We start from the raw sequence: 15,639 nt of genomic DNA on the forward strand, positions 1-15,639 counted from the left end.
ATTTTTGAAATTTAAGGAACTTAACCAAACCATTACGATTTATGAGAACAATTTGTAAAGCCTTTCACAACTTCAAAGAGGTAGTGATACATACTTATCCTTTTGGCAATATCAAATGCAGTTTCTTCCAAGTTGTTCTTCAGACCTTGTTTGATATAATTGTTCAACAGAAGTAGATACAGCATATCTTTGCTATTTCTATTCCCAGCAGCAAGATGCAAGGTGGTCAAGAGGACTTTAGTTTGGGCATTTGTATCTGCATCATGATGAAGTAAGAAAGAAACCACTCTGGTATTATTCCACATATAAGCACTGTGCAAGGGTGTCCAGCTATTCACAGTTATTGCGTGACTGTCTGCCTTGAGCTTCCAACTCATGGACAATATCTAAGTGTCCACTGTAGGCTTCTCGATGAAGAGGGGTATACTCATCCTCATCCCTAGTATTTATATGAGTGGCCTTTTTGGAAAGTAGTCTCCGCACTGTAGTAAGCCGATTAATTTTGGCATCCCAAAGAAGAAATTTACTTGGATCCTTCTCCATTTTTGTCTTGTAATTGATACCATTTCTCACTTTTCATATTGTTCCTTGTCTTCATCAGAATTGCCTAACCAGAGACTTTGAGTACCAGTGGGAATGAATTTCCCGTATAGTTCATGTTGGTTGAACTGGTCGGAAAAATCCGGTGAATTTTCGGTATGTATTTCACCGTGATTTATTTTCTCTTTTTCCATTTTTACTATTCTAAATTATTCTACCTGGAGAGTAGGGATTGATAGAGAGCAGAAAAAGATTTTGCTCCGTATTCAAAGATACAGACTGAAAATGTGGACCAGTGGTATCTTCATGTGCAGCTTATTCTAGGAATGAGAAAATAGGAAACAATACCTTCTATGTAAATGATTTGGGAAATACCATGAAATAGTGTAAGTGAACTCACTATTCAACATAAGAGCTTTCTAATAGATCCATAATTCATTGGTACTCAAATTAGAAAAAAATGTATAATGCTGTAGTAAAATAGAAGTACTTTGCATAACTACTTAAATTCCTTGTTTTTTTAAAAGACACTTGTTTTCATATAAAAAAGTAGGCCTGTTTATTGTCTTTAGGTGAATTTCACTTTTCTTCTTGGAGAATATAATGATCAAAGCAATAGTTCAGAATCAGCAAGCAATATTTCAGAATCATGCTTCCAGCACAAGTGGATCACCAGTAAGTAATACTCGATACCATTTTCCAAAAAGATTTATCACAGATACAATCAGCCTGCCTTCTCTAGTTACTTTCCTAGCCTGGACCTATTCCTTCATTGTACAGGAAAAGTGTGATTCCACTGATTTCAGTCAGATCTGTTACTAGAATTATAAAGGATTTAGATGTTTTTTTAAATTAGTTGTGGGGTCTGAACTCTGGGCCAGGGCACTGTCCTTGAGCTCTTCAAATCAAGGCAAGTGCTCTACCACTTGAGCCACAGCACCACTTCCAGATTTTTCTGTTTATGTGGTGCTGATTTGGGAAATGGCAGGGCAGAAAGTGAAATGATACAACCGAAAATATAAAAGCAAAACAAATTAGGATAATTATGGAGCAATTATATTATCTATGAGAAACATGAAAGAGAGAGAGGAAAAGAGATACAGTTGTGCAATGACCTATCTAGCCACAAAATCCATGCTTCTGATCGATTTAGAGAACAATTTTTTTAAAGAGATGGAAATAGAATTTATTTATTTACTTTAAATTAGTAAACACATTTTTAGTAGCCTACATAAAGAGACATACCTTTGACTAAATTACAGACAAGAATTTTAATCCTTGGGCTGGGAAGGTGGCTCATGGTATAGTGCTTGCCTTGCAGCTTACTAAAGTGTGGAGACTACTTTCCAAAAAGGCCATTCATATGAATACTAGGGATGAGGATGAGTATATCCCTCTTCATAGGGAAGCCTAGAGTGGACACTTAGACATTGTCCATGAGTTGGTAGTCAAGGCAGATATTCATGCAATAACTGTGAATGGCTGGACACCCTGCACAGTGCTTCTATGTGGAACATATTGCAACAGCACGCACACACACATACACACACACATACACACATATACACACATATACACACACATCATCAGATTTCTTCCTAAGTATTTTTTGTGTATGTTCTTAAGAAGAAATTTACATTACTAACTTGAATTTCTGACAGGACAAGATCATCACTGTACATCTTGCTTCTATGCTCTGAGTTTTAAATTACTATCTAAGTATGTGCATTAGATTAGTAGAGGAAATAGTAGGATCCACACTGGTGGCTCATTTCTTTAATCCTAGCTAATCATAAAGACAAAATCTGATGATTGTGGTTTGAAATCAGACCAAGAAAAAAAGTCTATTAGATTTTGATTTGAAAGTAACCTGTAAAAGCTTGAAATGGATCTGTGGTACAAGCAGTAAAATGCTAGCCTTGAGAAAACTAAAACAAAAAAATAATTCTGGGACAGAGCCAGGTCCTGAGTTCAAGCTCTAGTATTAGCAACAAACTAATGAATTAATTAATTAACTAAAAATAAATTAAGTGGTCACATGTGGAGTGGAAGGTAAAATGTAACAACCATGGTGACGGCTTATGTATTATTTTGTAATAAGGCAAATTATCATTTGTCCTAATCACTAACATTTTATTTGAAATTTTTTGTACAATAAACCCTGAATTTGGCATGCGTGTATATGTGTGTGTGCATGTGCTCACCTGTGTGTATGTGTATATGTGTGCTTTGTGCTGTTTGTGCTGTTATAATGTTGCTTGCCAATGTGGACAGGGTGAGGCTTAAAAGAGCTGTTGTTATGTTTTTATTTATCAGTGTTCCATTCTGTCATTTCAGTGGAACCACCCTTCTGTACATTTTATTTGTCAAATGATAACAATATCATTATCAAAGCATTTACACAATTAAGTTAGATAAAAGAGATCACTTTCAGCTCTTAGTATTTGTTAGGTAAGAAGATACACATATAATTAGGTAGTAAGTTATTGCTGTAAGATGACTGTCAGTACAAAATATGTATTTGACCTCTTAAATTGGTTATACTTTTAAGATATACTCATGGAGTGATTTTGAGTGACTTGATCAAACAGGTATTACTTTCTGGTTATTCCTGTGAAACACAAGGTGGATAAACTCTTTTCGCATTTCTATTGAAAATAACGTTTTTTGTAAGATCGTATCTATTCACACTAATATAATAAACCCCGTATTTTTAAAGTTTGAATATCCCATCATATTGACTGAAAATCAATATTGTGGATATACTTGTTAGATATACATTTCAAAAATAAAGAAACAAAAAGAATGTGTCAAGTGGCGCTGTAGCTCAAGTGGTAGGGCGCTTGCCTTGAGCTGAAGAGACCAGGAACAGTGCCCACGCCTACAGTTCAAGCCCCACGACCGAAAAAAAAAAAAAAAAGCACGTGTGATCTCCAGATTGTGGATGCATTTGAAGTTGTTTTGTACATACAAAGATTTCTTCATTAATAGTACTTTTGTTGGAGTAAATATCACAAATTTAACAAGTAAGGCTTTTTGAATATCTTTTTGAATATAAATAACATCTCAGAGCGAGTCTTACAAATTCTGAAAACCCTTTGAATATTTTATTATTATTTCAGTTCATTGACTATAGAGCTAAAGACATTTCTGCAATAAGCATTGTTAAAATCTGAAAAAGTAAGTGGGTATATAGGCTTTTTATGCATCATTTTATGGAAAGCCAGTTTTTATGAAACTAAAAGAAATAGAATAAAAGAATGCAAGTGAATTCGGGAAGCTAATTATTAGTATAACTTTGTTTTCTATTAGCATAGTCCTTTGAATCTAGCTGATGCAGTTAAATCATGTCCTTTGTGTCACTGTGCTTCAGTTATTTTTAGAATCTTTGTAGTTATAATAGTGAATTTGTAGTATAAATAAAGGTCTTTGAAAATGATTTGGATTAATCTTGTGTTTTGTGTCCTACTCCCAAGAAAATGAGTTATTTTCAAGTATTAATAGTTTATGACTGAATCTTCAGTATCATAAGGAATTTTTAAAAAATGTAGTAGTATTGATGTCTTTTTTTTGAGGGGGGGCGTTGGGTCCGGTAGTGGGGCCTGAACTCTGGGCCTGGGCGCTGTCCCTCAGCTCTTCAGCTCAAGGGAAAAGCTCTACAACTTAAGCCACAGCACCATTTGCAGCTTTTTTCTTTTTTCTTATGTGGTGCTGAGGAATTGAACCCAGGGTCTCATGCATGCAAGGCAAGCGCTCTGTCACTGAGCCCCTTCCCAGCCCTTTATGTCTTTTTAAAGCAATTGTATTCACAAGTTTGAGAATCTTTAATTCATGCTTAGGTCTTGGAGAGTATGATTTTTAACCTCTTTTTCCTAACATTAATGATAGGTCAGACGGCATTTTTGGGTATATGAAAGGTAAAATATATTTCTGAGGTCAAAGTTGATTTTTATCAGTCTGGCTTTAATGGCATTTTAAAGTAGCACCTTTCTCTCAAAATATTGGGTATAAAAAGCAATCAAAACACTTCTAATGGTAAACCACTTAGGTGAGCTACAATGTAAAATGATTGGTCCATAAGACCTGCAGTCTCTTTCCATCAGGAATTTGGGAGGTCATTCTTTCAGTAAGACTTTGTTAAATAGTGATAGGGTCCCCAGGCAGTGCAGTGTTGAGTGAAGGGATACAATATGATTTCTACTATTTTGAGGTAGAAATCAAGAATGTTATACTTTAGCAGTTCCTTTCACCAGGGAGATATGCATTGATTATGAATTTTGAGTTTTCATATTACAGTTACCTATTTTCTAACAAAGATAAAATGAAATATTATGCATGTACACAATAATTCTGAGAATTTCTCCTAGAAATTGTAGACTAAGTGCTGGTATTTTAGTCATAAAATAAAATGAGGTTAATTGATACAGTGGGAGATGGGTCTCAGGATAACACTTACCATGTGTGCAATGTTGTACTAGTAATTCCAACTCTGAAGACTTCAATATCATCATCTGAGAATTAATAATGTAAATAGTTCCACTTTATGGAATTATTGTGAGGATTAAATCAGATACCATAGTTAAAGTACGTGGAAAAACAATCAATTAGCATTTGGCACATTCTACCTGTTATTTTATCATTTGATGAATTCTAAGATTTTTACCGTGATTCTATACAGTGTCTCTTTATGATGTGCAATGTAGTGTATTGATATTCATTGCATTGATCACTTTTCTGTCACTATTAGGAAAATATCTGCAAAGAAAATTTCTTTTTTTTTCTTTTTGTGTCTGGTCTTGGGCCTGAACTCTGGGCCTGGGCGCTGTCTCTCAGCTCTTCAGCTCAAGGCTAGCGCTCTACCACTTGAGCCACAGTGGGACTTCTGGCTTTTTTTTTCTGCTTATGTGGGGCTGAGGAATTGAACTCAGGGCCTCATACATGCAAGGCAAGCGCTCCAACACTGAGCTACCTTCCCAGCCCTGCAAAGAAAGTTTCTCAGGAGGAAACTATTATATTGACTCATGGTTTAAGAGAACGCAGTTTAAGATGTCTCCATTGTTTTTAAGTATATTTTTATTATCTTAACTAGTTGTACAAGGAATTTCCATTCAATAAATCATTTTTAAGTATAATGGATCTTTATATAACTTTTCACTACCCTTCCAAACCTCACCCCACCTTCATTTTTACTAGTTTCATACTATCTGCCTTGAATATACTGTCTTCACTCTCTTCCTCCATAACTCTCTTTATTCCTTCTCTTTGATTTCCCCTCATATCTTCCAAGTGATAATTTCCTGGTATTCATTTTGTTGGATTAAAAGTTCAATTTTATAAAAATATACACCTTTTAAATACTCCTCTGCAAATAGCATGCTTTGGTTAATATTGTTGTGTAAACTTGTATAAAGTTCTAGCTTCCAAATATGAGACAGAACATGGGTCCTTTGTGTGTCTGGTTCTGACTCAGTTTACTTAACATTTTTTTAGATCTATCTATTTCTTTGCAAATAATGTAACAATCTTCATAATTGATAGGTGCAATCCAATTGTGTATATATGACACACTTTCTCCAACTATCCCTCTGCCAAAGGGCATCTGGGCTGTTCCCATAACTTGACTATGGTGAATAGTGCAGTAGTGAATATGGTTCTGAAAGTTTTTTTACTGTAACCTTTTGGAGGCATTCATCACTATCTTTCTGGGAGCAATCCTCTAACCTGTTTTCCAGAATAAACACATCTTTCCCTTCATCTCCATCACAACGTATTGCAAATCCTCAAAAACACACTACCCCATACAGATCTCAATAAGCTAAAACCACATTGTGCCCATATTCTTTCAATACATTTTTAATAATTGTACATATAATTTAGTGAGAACCTTCTATGTACTTTCCTAATGTGTAAATGAGGGAAATCACAACAGAGTAAAAGTAAGATATATGCAATTTAAATAGTTATTATCATATTTAAAATCTTGTTAAGCTGTAACTCATAGCCTCACTTACTATTATTTTAATCTTTATTTGATTATCTCCTAAATTATAACAGGTGAGTTAAATACAAAGGCAAAAATTGTGGTTTGATTTTGACATTCATGTGTAAGGATGCACAATATGGGCAAATAGATGGATTGGAATTAATAGCAATTATCCATCTTGGTAAAGTAGAGATAATTTTCCCAAACTGATTCTCACAATTCATATTCCATTCAACAAAAAGAAACGTGTAACAATTCCTTTTGTTTTGCACTTTATTAACTTTTGTTTCCATTTTATTTAATAATGAAGGATGATTTCATAAATCTACTGTAGATACAAAAATATGTTAAAATATTTCTATCTGAATGCATTGATACATACATACACATATATGTTACACAGGTTACAGTGCTAATTTATAACTTCTGTAACTGTACAATTTACTAAATTATTAAAAACATCGATGGCTCATGCATGGAATCCTGGTTACTCGAGAGGATGAGATCTGACGATCATGGTTTGAAGCCAGCCTGGGCAGGAAAGTCCATGAGCCTCTTATCTCCAAACAACCAGCAGAAAATCAGAATTGGAACTGTGCCTCAAAGTAGTAGAGTGGTAGCCTTGAGAGAAAAAGCTCAGGACATCACCCAGGCTCTTAGTTCAAAAACTACAATCTACCAAAGAAAATCTATTTAATTTACACCTGTGTAAGCAGAGTATTTCCATCACCCAAATGCACATCCATGCTCATTTGCAAGGTAACTCTGCTTTGTCTGAAGTATCAATAAATATTATAACTTAAGTAGAAAGCATTGGAACGTGGGTTCATTCTATCTCTCTCATGGATTTTTCTCCACTCAAATACTCAAGTGTTACAATTATTCCAAGTATTTAAAAGCATAGCTTTTTTTCTTTAATAACCCTAATATTAGAGTTTGAATTCAGTGTCTTGTGCTCCCTAAATGGGTGTTCTTACCACTTTGTCATGTGCCCAGCCCCAAATTATCCTGATTATTTTTTAGATAGAACCTGGCTTCCTACTTGTGTATGACCTTGGCCTCAGTCCACTTCATGTTATTCATCCTGGAATTCAGAAAAACAGGTGCATGGCATTGTGTACAGCTCTTTCTGTACAGTCTGGGATTTAGTCACTGTCCTCACAACAGTGCACTCCCATGTACTCAGGATTTTCATAAGCTTGTCATAGCTGATTATTTTTAACTCTTTGCATTTCCTGCAGGTTCATGAGTACTGAATTAATTTGTGTTTTCTTGGGTTGTTTCGTTTCATTTGAATCTATGTGTTGAGTTCCTCACTTTTCCTTTTGTTTCTTTCCCTCAAGTTCTTGTCTAAAGTACTGGGAAACCAATTCTTCTTTCTCAAGATAGTCAGGGTGAACATTATTTATTTCTAAGCAATTTCAGTAACATTTAAATACCTTCATACATATGAATGGTATACAAAAGCTAAACGCTGAGAAGGGTGTTTTTATTTTCACGGCAGCCTTTGACATACACTGACAGATTATGAAATATTTGAAGATAATAAAACTACAGATGCATGCCAGGAGGAGAAAAACCTATAATTAATTGTTTGACAGAGGCTTCCCGTCTAGTGAAAGAAATATATTGCTTGATGCAGGGTTTCACAAAATCATATTGCTAGGAAGAACCTAAACAATCATCTAATAATACAGACTTGAGAGTGATGAATTGACTTCCTGAATAATTTACTTTTGGGTCAAATAAAAGCAGGCTTCCAAAGAGAGAGTAGACTTTATAGAAACATGCACATGTGCATGTGCTCATGCATGCATTCATCATTCTTGAGGCTTGAAAGTGTCTGGGAACTATTCCTAAACTTCTGTGCCCAAAGATAGTGGTCTACCATTTCAGCCACTGCTACACTTATGGGTGGTTTTTTTTTTTTTGAGATAATTGCTTGTATTTTTATGATTGGACTGTCTTTGAACAGTGGTCTTCAGATATCAGACTCCTGAGTAGCTAGCTAAACTTATTCAACCTCTGAGTAGCTAGTTAAAATTCTGCCTGTCTTCTATGCTTCACTGCTCTTTTATTCTTTTCTTTAGGTATTCACAAGCCTAAGTCATATATATGTCTAGTTGCTTTAAAAAAAATATTCTCACTGCTTGGCATCAGGGGCTCCCATGTGTACTCTTAACTACATAGCAGGCTTTAGAACAGAACTCAAGCCGAAAGTTTACTGAACTTCCTTCTCAGTCTATTACTGAACTTCCTTCTCAGTCTATAGCTGGGTGCATTGGATCATTTCCACCATCCTGTACAATATAGAGACTAAGTTTGGAAAGACTGAGGATCCAGATCAGTCAAGGTAGCAAGCTAGACAAGTTGGTGTGCAACTCTGATGCCATTGATGAAGGGAAAGTTAAAAGGACAGATCAGGTGCATGTTCTTTTGGAAAGGGAACCCCTCTCCTAAAATTAACCACTGATAAGACGCCATCCTAGAAAGAATAATATACCCCATGTTGAAATCCCCAAATTTCCCACAACCAAAATATGTACATACATTAACACCCAAAAACTTAGTAAAATCTGTTCTTTGCTCTAATATCAGCTTTATCTGATTATAATATGATGTGATATAATACTTTCTTCATTAAACTTATGATAATTTAAAAAGACCTAGAAAATTCTTTCTCACTTATTAAGTGCAAACGAATGGCAAATTGCCTAATTTCTTACATATTTGACTACCACAATAAATTCATCTTATGATTATTATTAATAGTAACATATTCTGATGTATTGCTTTACTTTGTAACAGTTTTTAAACTTTTTGCTTCTCTGCTGAATTTGAAATATTTAAATAGTATCATCAAAGTATATTCATTGGGTACTTAGGGCAGTTTTTTTACAGAGTTTTTAACCAATGGCTTCTAAGAATTCTTAATTGGTATATTATTTGGTTTATTTTTAATTTAAATTTAATTTTATTGTAATAGAAATGTACACAGGGGTCACAGTTATATAAATATGGTAATGAGTATATTTCTTAGGGAAGGAACATTGTTATCTCTTCCATCGATATTTGTGTTCACTCAAAACAAGAACTACTGATGGTTTTGCTGTTGCTACTGATCAATGGGTACTTTTGCTTTCTTTGTTCATGCATTTTTATTATAAAATTGATATACAGAGGGCTTACACTTAATTAAGTCAACTAAAGAATACACTTCATTTTATTTTCTAAATTTCAAATTTGAGCTTAAATGTTTTCTTTTGTTTCTTTAGGGTAATTCTTTTTGCAGAGTTGTAGGATTAGTTAATTTAATTTTGCATGATTTTTACACATGTAAATTATTCAGATACATATATTTTGCTCTTAAAATATTTAACATGTGACTATTTAAAAATTATTTTCTTAATTTTTATATGGTTAGTGGTTTTAAATAAATTTATTTTCTTATAGTTATGAACATATTTGTCCAGGTAGCAAAATACTGTATTTTCAAGAAGCACATACTTTATTAAGAAAGGCTTCATTACCTGGTCACTTTTTGGAAATATTTGTACTTGAATTAAAAAAAAAATTGAGCTCGGCATGGTGATTTGTGGCATCCATTTTATAGCTATGGCGGGAAGTGTAAATAGGGTTTGTAATTCAGGAGAGACAGAAAATAGACGACCTTATTATAAAACTATTCAAAGTGAAATGATTAGAGATAAGCCATCCATAGTGTTATATAGAGCACCTCGCTATCATATTCTAAATCTTGAGTTAAAACACCAGTAACATCAATCTTTTGTCAAAGTAAAAGTACACATGTTTCAAAATGTTTGTTATTTAAAATTCATTTGCAAAGATTCTCATGTCTTCTATTAATTTCAATTTACTTAATCTATTAAAATCCAAGTATATTGTGACTATTTTATTTCTACTAAACTTTTAAATAGTATGAGCAATATAATGATTTCATATATTAACATACCTTTACTATTTGTGATACTTTCCTCTGTTTAATATGATAATATCAACATTCCAAATGTGTGTATGTGGTGTGTGTATGTGCATGTTTATGTGGTTTCTGTGTGTGTGTGCTTTGTGTGTACTTTGTAATGCTTGCGAGATCATACCATTGCTTCACATATGCTAGGCCAATGTTTGACCACTGAGTTATACTGTATAGTTATAATCCAAATAATGTTTTAAATCATGACTTTTAAACTTTCATTCCTAGTATACTTTTTCAAAATTATATGTGATAAAGTGTGATTCATAGTCTATCCACGCTAGCAAATTTATTGTTATTTTGAATATTTCCACTGCCTTTCCACTTTCAAAGTCTTGTGGTTGTTATTGATAAAGGTTTTACTTTGCTTCTTTTCTCTCTTCATTCTTTTGCCCTTTAGAGATTACCTGTTCTTTCTCTTATGTCTTTGGAAATTAATTATCATATTCCTATTACAATTTCTTTACATTGTAACAGGTATATACAATGCTTTATTTTCTATTTTATTTTTTCCCATTTTGGCTGACTTTTAGTCCAAACTATTAGATAGGCTAAAAAGAAACTTGACTCAGGACACTTTATTTTTCTCCTTCTTTTCTCTGAAGTCTTTCTGTTTTTTGAAACACAGGAGCTCTTATGTGGTCCATCATTCTTTCCACTCTCATTCTCCTCTGTTGTCCAGCTCAAGTTGTTATCATTCAGCTTTATTATGCTACAGCGTTATCTAAATCTTAACTCATTCCTAAATTAATTTTAGTTGTTTCAAGTATTCTCTAAAGACATATCTATATATATTCTATATATAATATCTGAGGTCTTGTGTTTTCACAAGGTACAAAATATGAGTGATTATCAAATATCTAGATATCTCTGCAGAATATTGGTTCATCTGCTCAATAAAATCGTATGTAAATTCAAGGAATACAGGTCAGTCAGAACAATCTTGTAAAATGGTGTAGCTTAAGCCTTCATACTAGCTTTGAATCTTATTACCATGTTTAGTAGTGAAGGAAACATAGTTCTACAATAAGAGCAGACACATAGAAGAATGTAACAGATTTGTCAAAAATAAATTCTTAGTTTTATGGTGAATAGATTTTGAAAAGTATCCCATGACTTTATGAAATAAAAATAGAATCATGAACAGGTGTATTGGCACTATTTTCTCTCGAGATTTAAAGAATGATCGTAGACTACTACCTCAATCATTTTTTTGTTTTGTTTTGTTTTTTTGTTACTCATGGGGCTTAACTTCTGGGCTTAGGCATTGTCCGTGTGCTCTTCAGCTCAACTCCAGAGCCATACTGCTTGAGCCACCGTACCACTACTGGTTTTCTAGTGGTTTACTGGAGATAAGAGTCTCATGGACTTTCCTGCCCAGGCTGGCTTTAAACCACAACACTCAGATCTCCGACTCCTGAGTAACTAGGATTACAGGTGTAAGCCACAGGCACCGGGCTTACCTCAATCCTTATACAAAAATTTAAAATAAAAAATAATTATAAAACTAAATGTGAGATGTAAAAACCTAAAAAACATAAATGTAAAAATTCATGACATTGGACAGTAAAGGTTTCTAAAACTTTGACGTGGAAAGCATTAGTGGCTAAAGAAAAGCAAGAATAAACTGGATTATATCAAGTGATAACTTTTCATAATTCAAAGGACACTATAACCGAAGTGAAAACATCCAACAGATGGAGGGAACATATTTGTTAATGCTATAATGTTAATGCTACAATGATTCTGAACCTTAAGCATTTTTATATCTTCTAATTCTATATAAAGTTTTGCCTGAATAGGATATTTCTTTAAAGAACATATGTAAATTAATACTCAAGATGAGGAGCATATGAAATAAGCTCCTCTTTAGTATCTAAGAAAAAAGAGAAAGAATACTGACTAGTATGACCCTAATATAAAAAGATGACCCAAAATATAGTAATGCATTTGTGGAGAAATTGATATACTCCTCATATTGATTTTATTTGTATAATACTGCAATCATTTTAGCAAGCAAGTTTTCAAGTCTTCAAAAGGTCAAACAGAATTGTATAGGATCCATTCATTACACTTCTATAAATGTATTAAAGAGAAGTAAGAAACGTGTTTGGAGAGAGAATTGTAGTTCATTGACAGTGCACTTGAATAGTATTTGTGTGACCCTGGAAATAATCCCCAAAAACAAATTTTGAAACGACACTCTATAGAGGATGCATGCTGGACAAATTCCTGTTACAGAATTTTATATCTATTTTAATGTCTGTTCTAAAATTTATAGCATTTCTATTTGAAGAATTGCAAGTTTGTGAAAATTAGGCTTTGAAAACCTATGAAGGTACAATTCACTTCCAAAGCACTAAAATGTATACAATAAAAGGAGATAATATATTGTAAGTTAATTACATGTCAGCAAAAAACTATTGTTAAAAATTCTTCACACAAAATGCAGAATACTTAAAAAGATATTTTTGGTGTTGGCTAAAAACTCTGTAAACTACAGAGTTTAAAACAAAGATGTGATTTCTGTTTATTTTGAGGGGATTTTTTGTCTGTTATTTTGAGTTTATACAGAGATAACTCAATCAAAAGTCCATGTGATAACTGGAATACCTAGGAATTATGCATTACTTATAAGTAATTGATAATCTTTTCTGGAAGAAACTTTTAGCAAATAACAGAAGACACAAATCTATGCATCTGACTTTTATGAAAGCCATACATTACTTGCTTAATCCAATTGCTTTTCTCTAATTTGCTAGGAAACCAAATTATTCTCAAGACATGAGCCAAAAGCAGTGAAAAAAAAACAAAATACACAATCATCTTGATTTATTTGTGAAAATAACAAATGCAATAAAACAATTCCACTTAAGGGTCTCCAATATTATTATCAATGAAGCGGTTCCTGAATGCCAACATCGATTGAATTTTTAGAATTTCTGTGAACATATAAAAACTAGAACAAGAAAACAAATATAGTCTTAGAGTAAGCCAGCCTCACAATCATTTTCTTAATTGTTTTGAAATTACAAAAAATTGCATTGGAAATCATTTAAAAACATTTATCACTTATTATAATTCAAGTAACAATCAAGAGTAATTTTATATAATCATTAAAATATCATTTTATTACTATTGTAAAATAGAATAAAAGACCAGTCCCAATATTTTACCTACCCATCATTATTCTTAATTCCTAATCATTACCTAAATATCTTAATCTAAATAGTCATGTCTTTAACATAGACATAAATATTGTATACATTTTAACTGAACATTTTCCAAGGGCATATATTCATGTTTCTAAGAAATGTTCACAGCAGTTAAAAGATGCTTTGTAAAATTAATGTGATACATTTTCTTGTTGTGGTTATTGTTTGCAAAGCCTGGGCATTGTCCCTAAGCCTTTTTATGCTCAAGGAAAGCATTCTACAACTTGAGGCACAGAGCTATTTTCTGTTTTTAGTGGTTAATTGGAAATAAGAATCTAAAAAATATTTTTCTGTCTGGACTAATTTCTAATATAATTCTGAGATCTCAGCACAAGAATAGCTTGAATTAGGGGCTGGGAAGGTGGCTCAATGGTAGAGCGCTTGCCTTGCATTCCTGAGGCCCTGGGTTCGATTCCTCAGCACCACATAAGCAAAAAGAAAAAAGCCGGAAGTGGTGCTGTGGCTCAAGTGGTAGAGTGCTAGCCTTGAGCTGAAGAGCTGAGGGACAGCGCCCAGGCCCAGAGTTCAGGCCCCACAACCAGACCAAAAAAAAAAAAAAAAAAAAAAGAATAGCTTGAATTATAAGCGAGAGTTACCGGCACTTGGTTTGATGAATTAAAAAAATTTGATTATGTTTTAATATTTTTTCACTGTAATGTATATCATTCTACACATAAATTTAGATATATGTATATATTTCTGACAAATAATCTCTAAAAATGTATCTTTCTACACATAACATATATATATAGAGAGAGAGACAGAGAGACAGAGAGACAGAGAGAGACAGAGAGACAGAGACAGACAGAGAAGACAGACTCCCTCTAAAATTTTTTGCTACTATTTTGACCTTTTTCATTTCAAAGATATATAGTCTGTTTTTCTAAAAGTTTCTTAGAATAAAATAACTAATATTTCAATAGAAAGTAGAGTTTATTACTTTCAAGGAAATTTTAGATATGCATTTGATATAGTAGTAACATTTACAGTATATCACTTGAAAAATTTATGTTGAAACTCTTAAATATTTGTGTGTAGTGATGGGGAGAGAGGAAGTTAATTAATATTGGTTAGGAATTTGCAATGCTTCGATAATCTATTTCATAATCTGTTATAAGTGCATAGTCAAGCTATCTGATATGGTTTAGTTTTTTGTTTCTTTCTTTGTTCAAAATTTTAATATGGATGCATTCACTGTGGTGACATTAAACTTATTAATAAAAAGACAAATAATAACAAAATCATAGACACAAACCAGACTTTCAATAATTAGCACTTCTGATGCTAATAATAATTTTGATGAAGATGATGATGATGACCATAGCGTAACATGATAATGAGAATGTTTTGATTGAAAAGGAAGAAACTTTAGACATCTTTAAAGCTAGATTCCCACATTGAATTCATAGTAATAAATGACGTTGGATTACATACAATAAGAATAACAAGAGGAGAGATTCAATATCAGGAAATACAGTCACATAAACAGGTAGAGACAGTAAAATTCCTAATGTTATTCCTGCATACTCCTGTATACTCACTTTTCTTGGTAGTAATTTTTTTTTGTTTTTCTGGGTTTTTTTCGTCGGTTGTGGTGCTTGAAATCTGGGCCTAGGCGCTGTCCCTCAGCTTTTCAGCTTAAGGGGAGCGCTCTACCAGTTGAACTACAGCGCCACTTCTGGGTTTCTGGTAGTTTATTGGGGATAGTAGTGTCACGGTCTTTCCTGCCCAGCTTGGCTTTGAACAATGATCCTCAGATCTCAAGCTCCTGAGTAGCTAGGATTAAACGTGTGTGAAGAGCTAAAGTAACTCCATTGTAATATGAAGTCCCTTCAGCTGTGCTGCCCTCAGAGTAACCCCCAAAGAGAGCTGTGCTGCCAAAGAGAAAAATAGTTCTCAGAAAAACC

This window comes from Dipodomys spectabilis, unplaced genomic scaffold (genome assembly GCF_019054845.1).
Source record: "Dipodomys spectabilis isolate Male_0828 unplaced genomic scaffold, ASM1905484v1 ptg000418l, whole genome shotgun sequence".
Classification (NCBI taxonomy): domain Eukaryota; kingdom Metazoa; phylum Chordata; class Mammalia; order Rodentia; family Heteromyidae; genus Dipodomys; species Dipodomys spectabilis.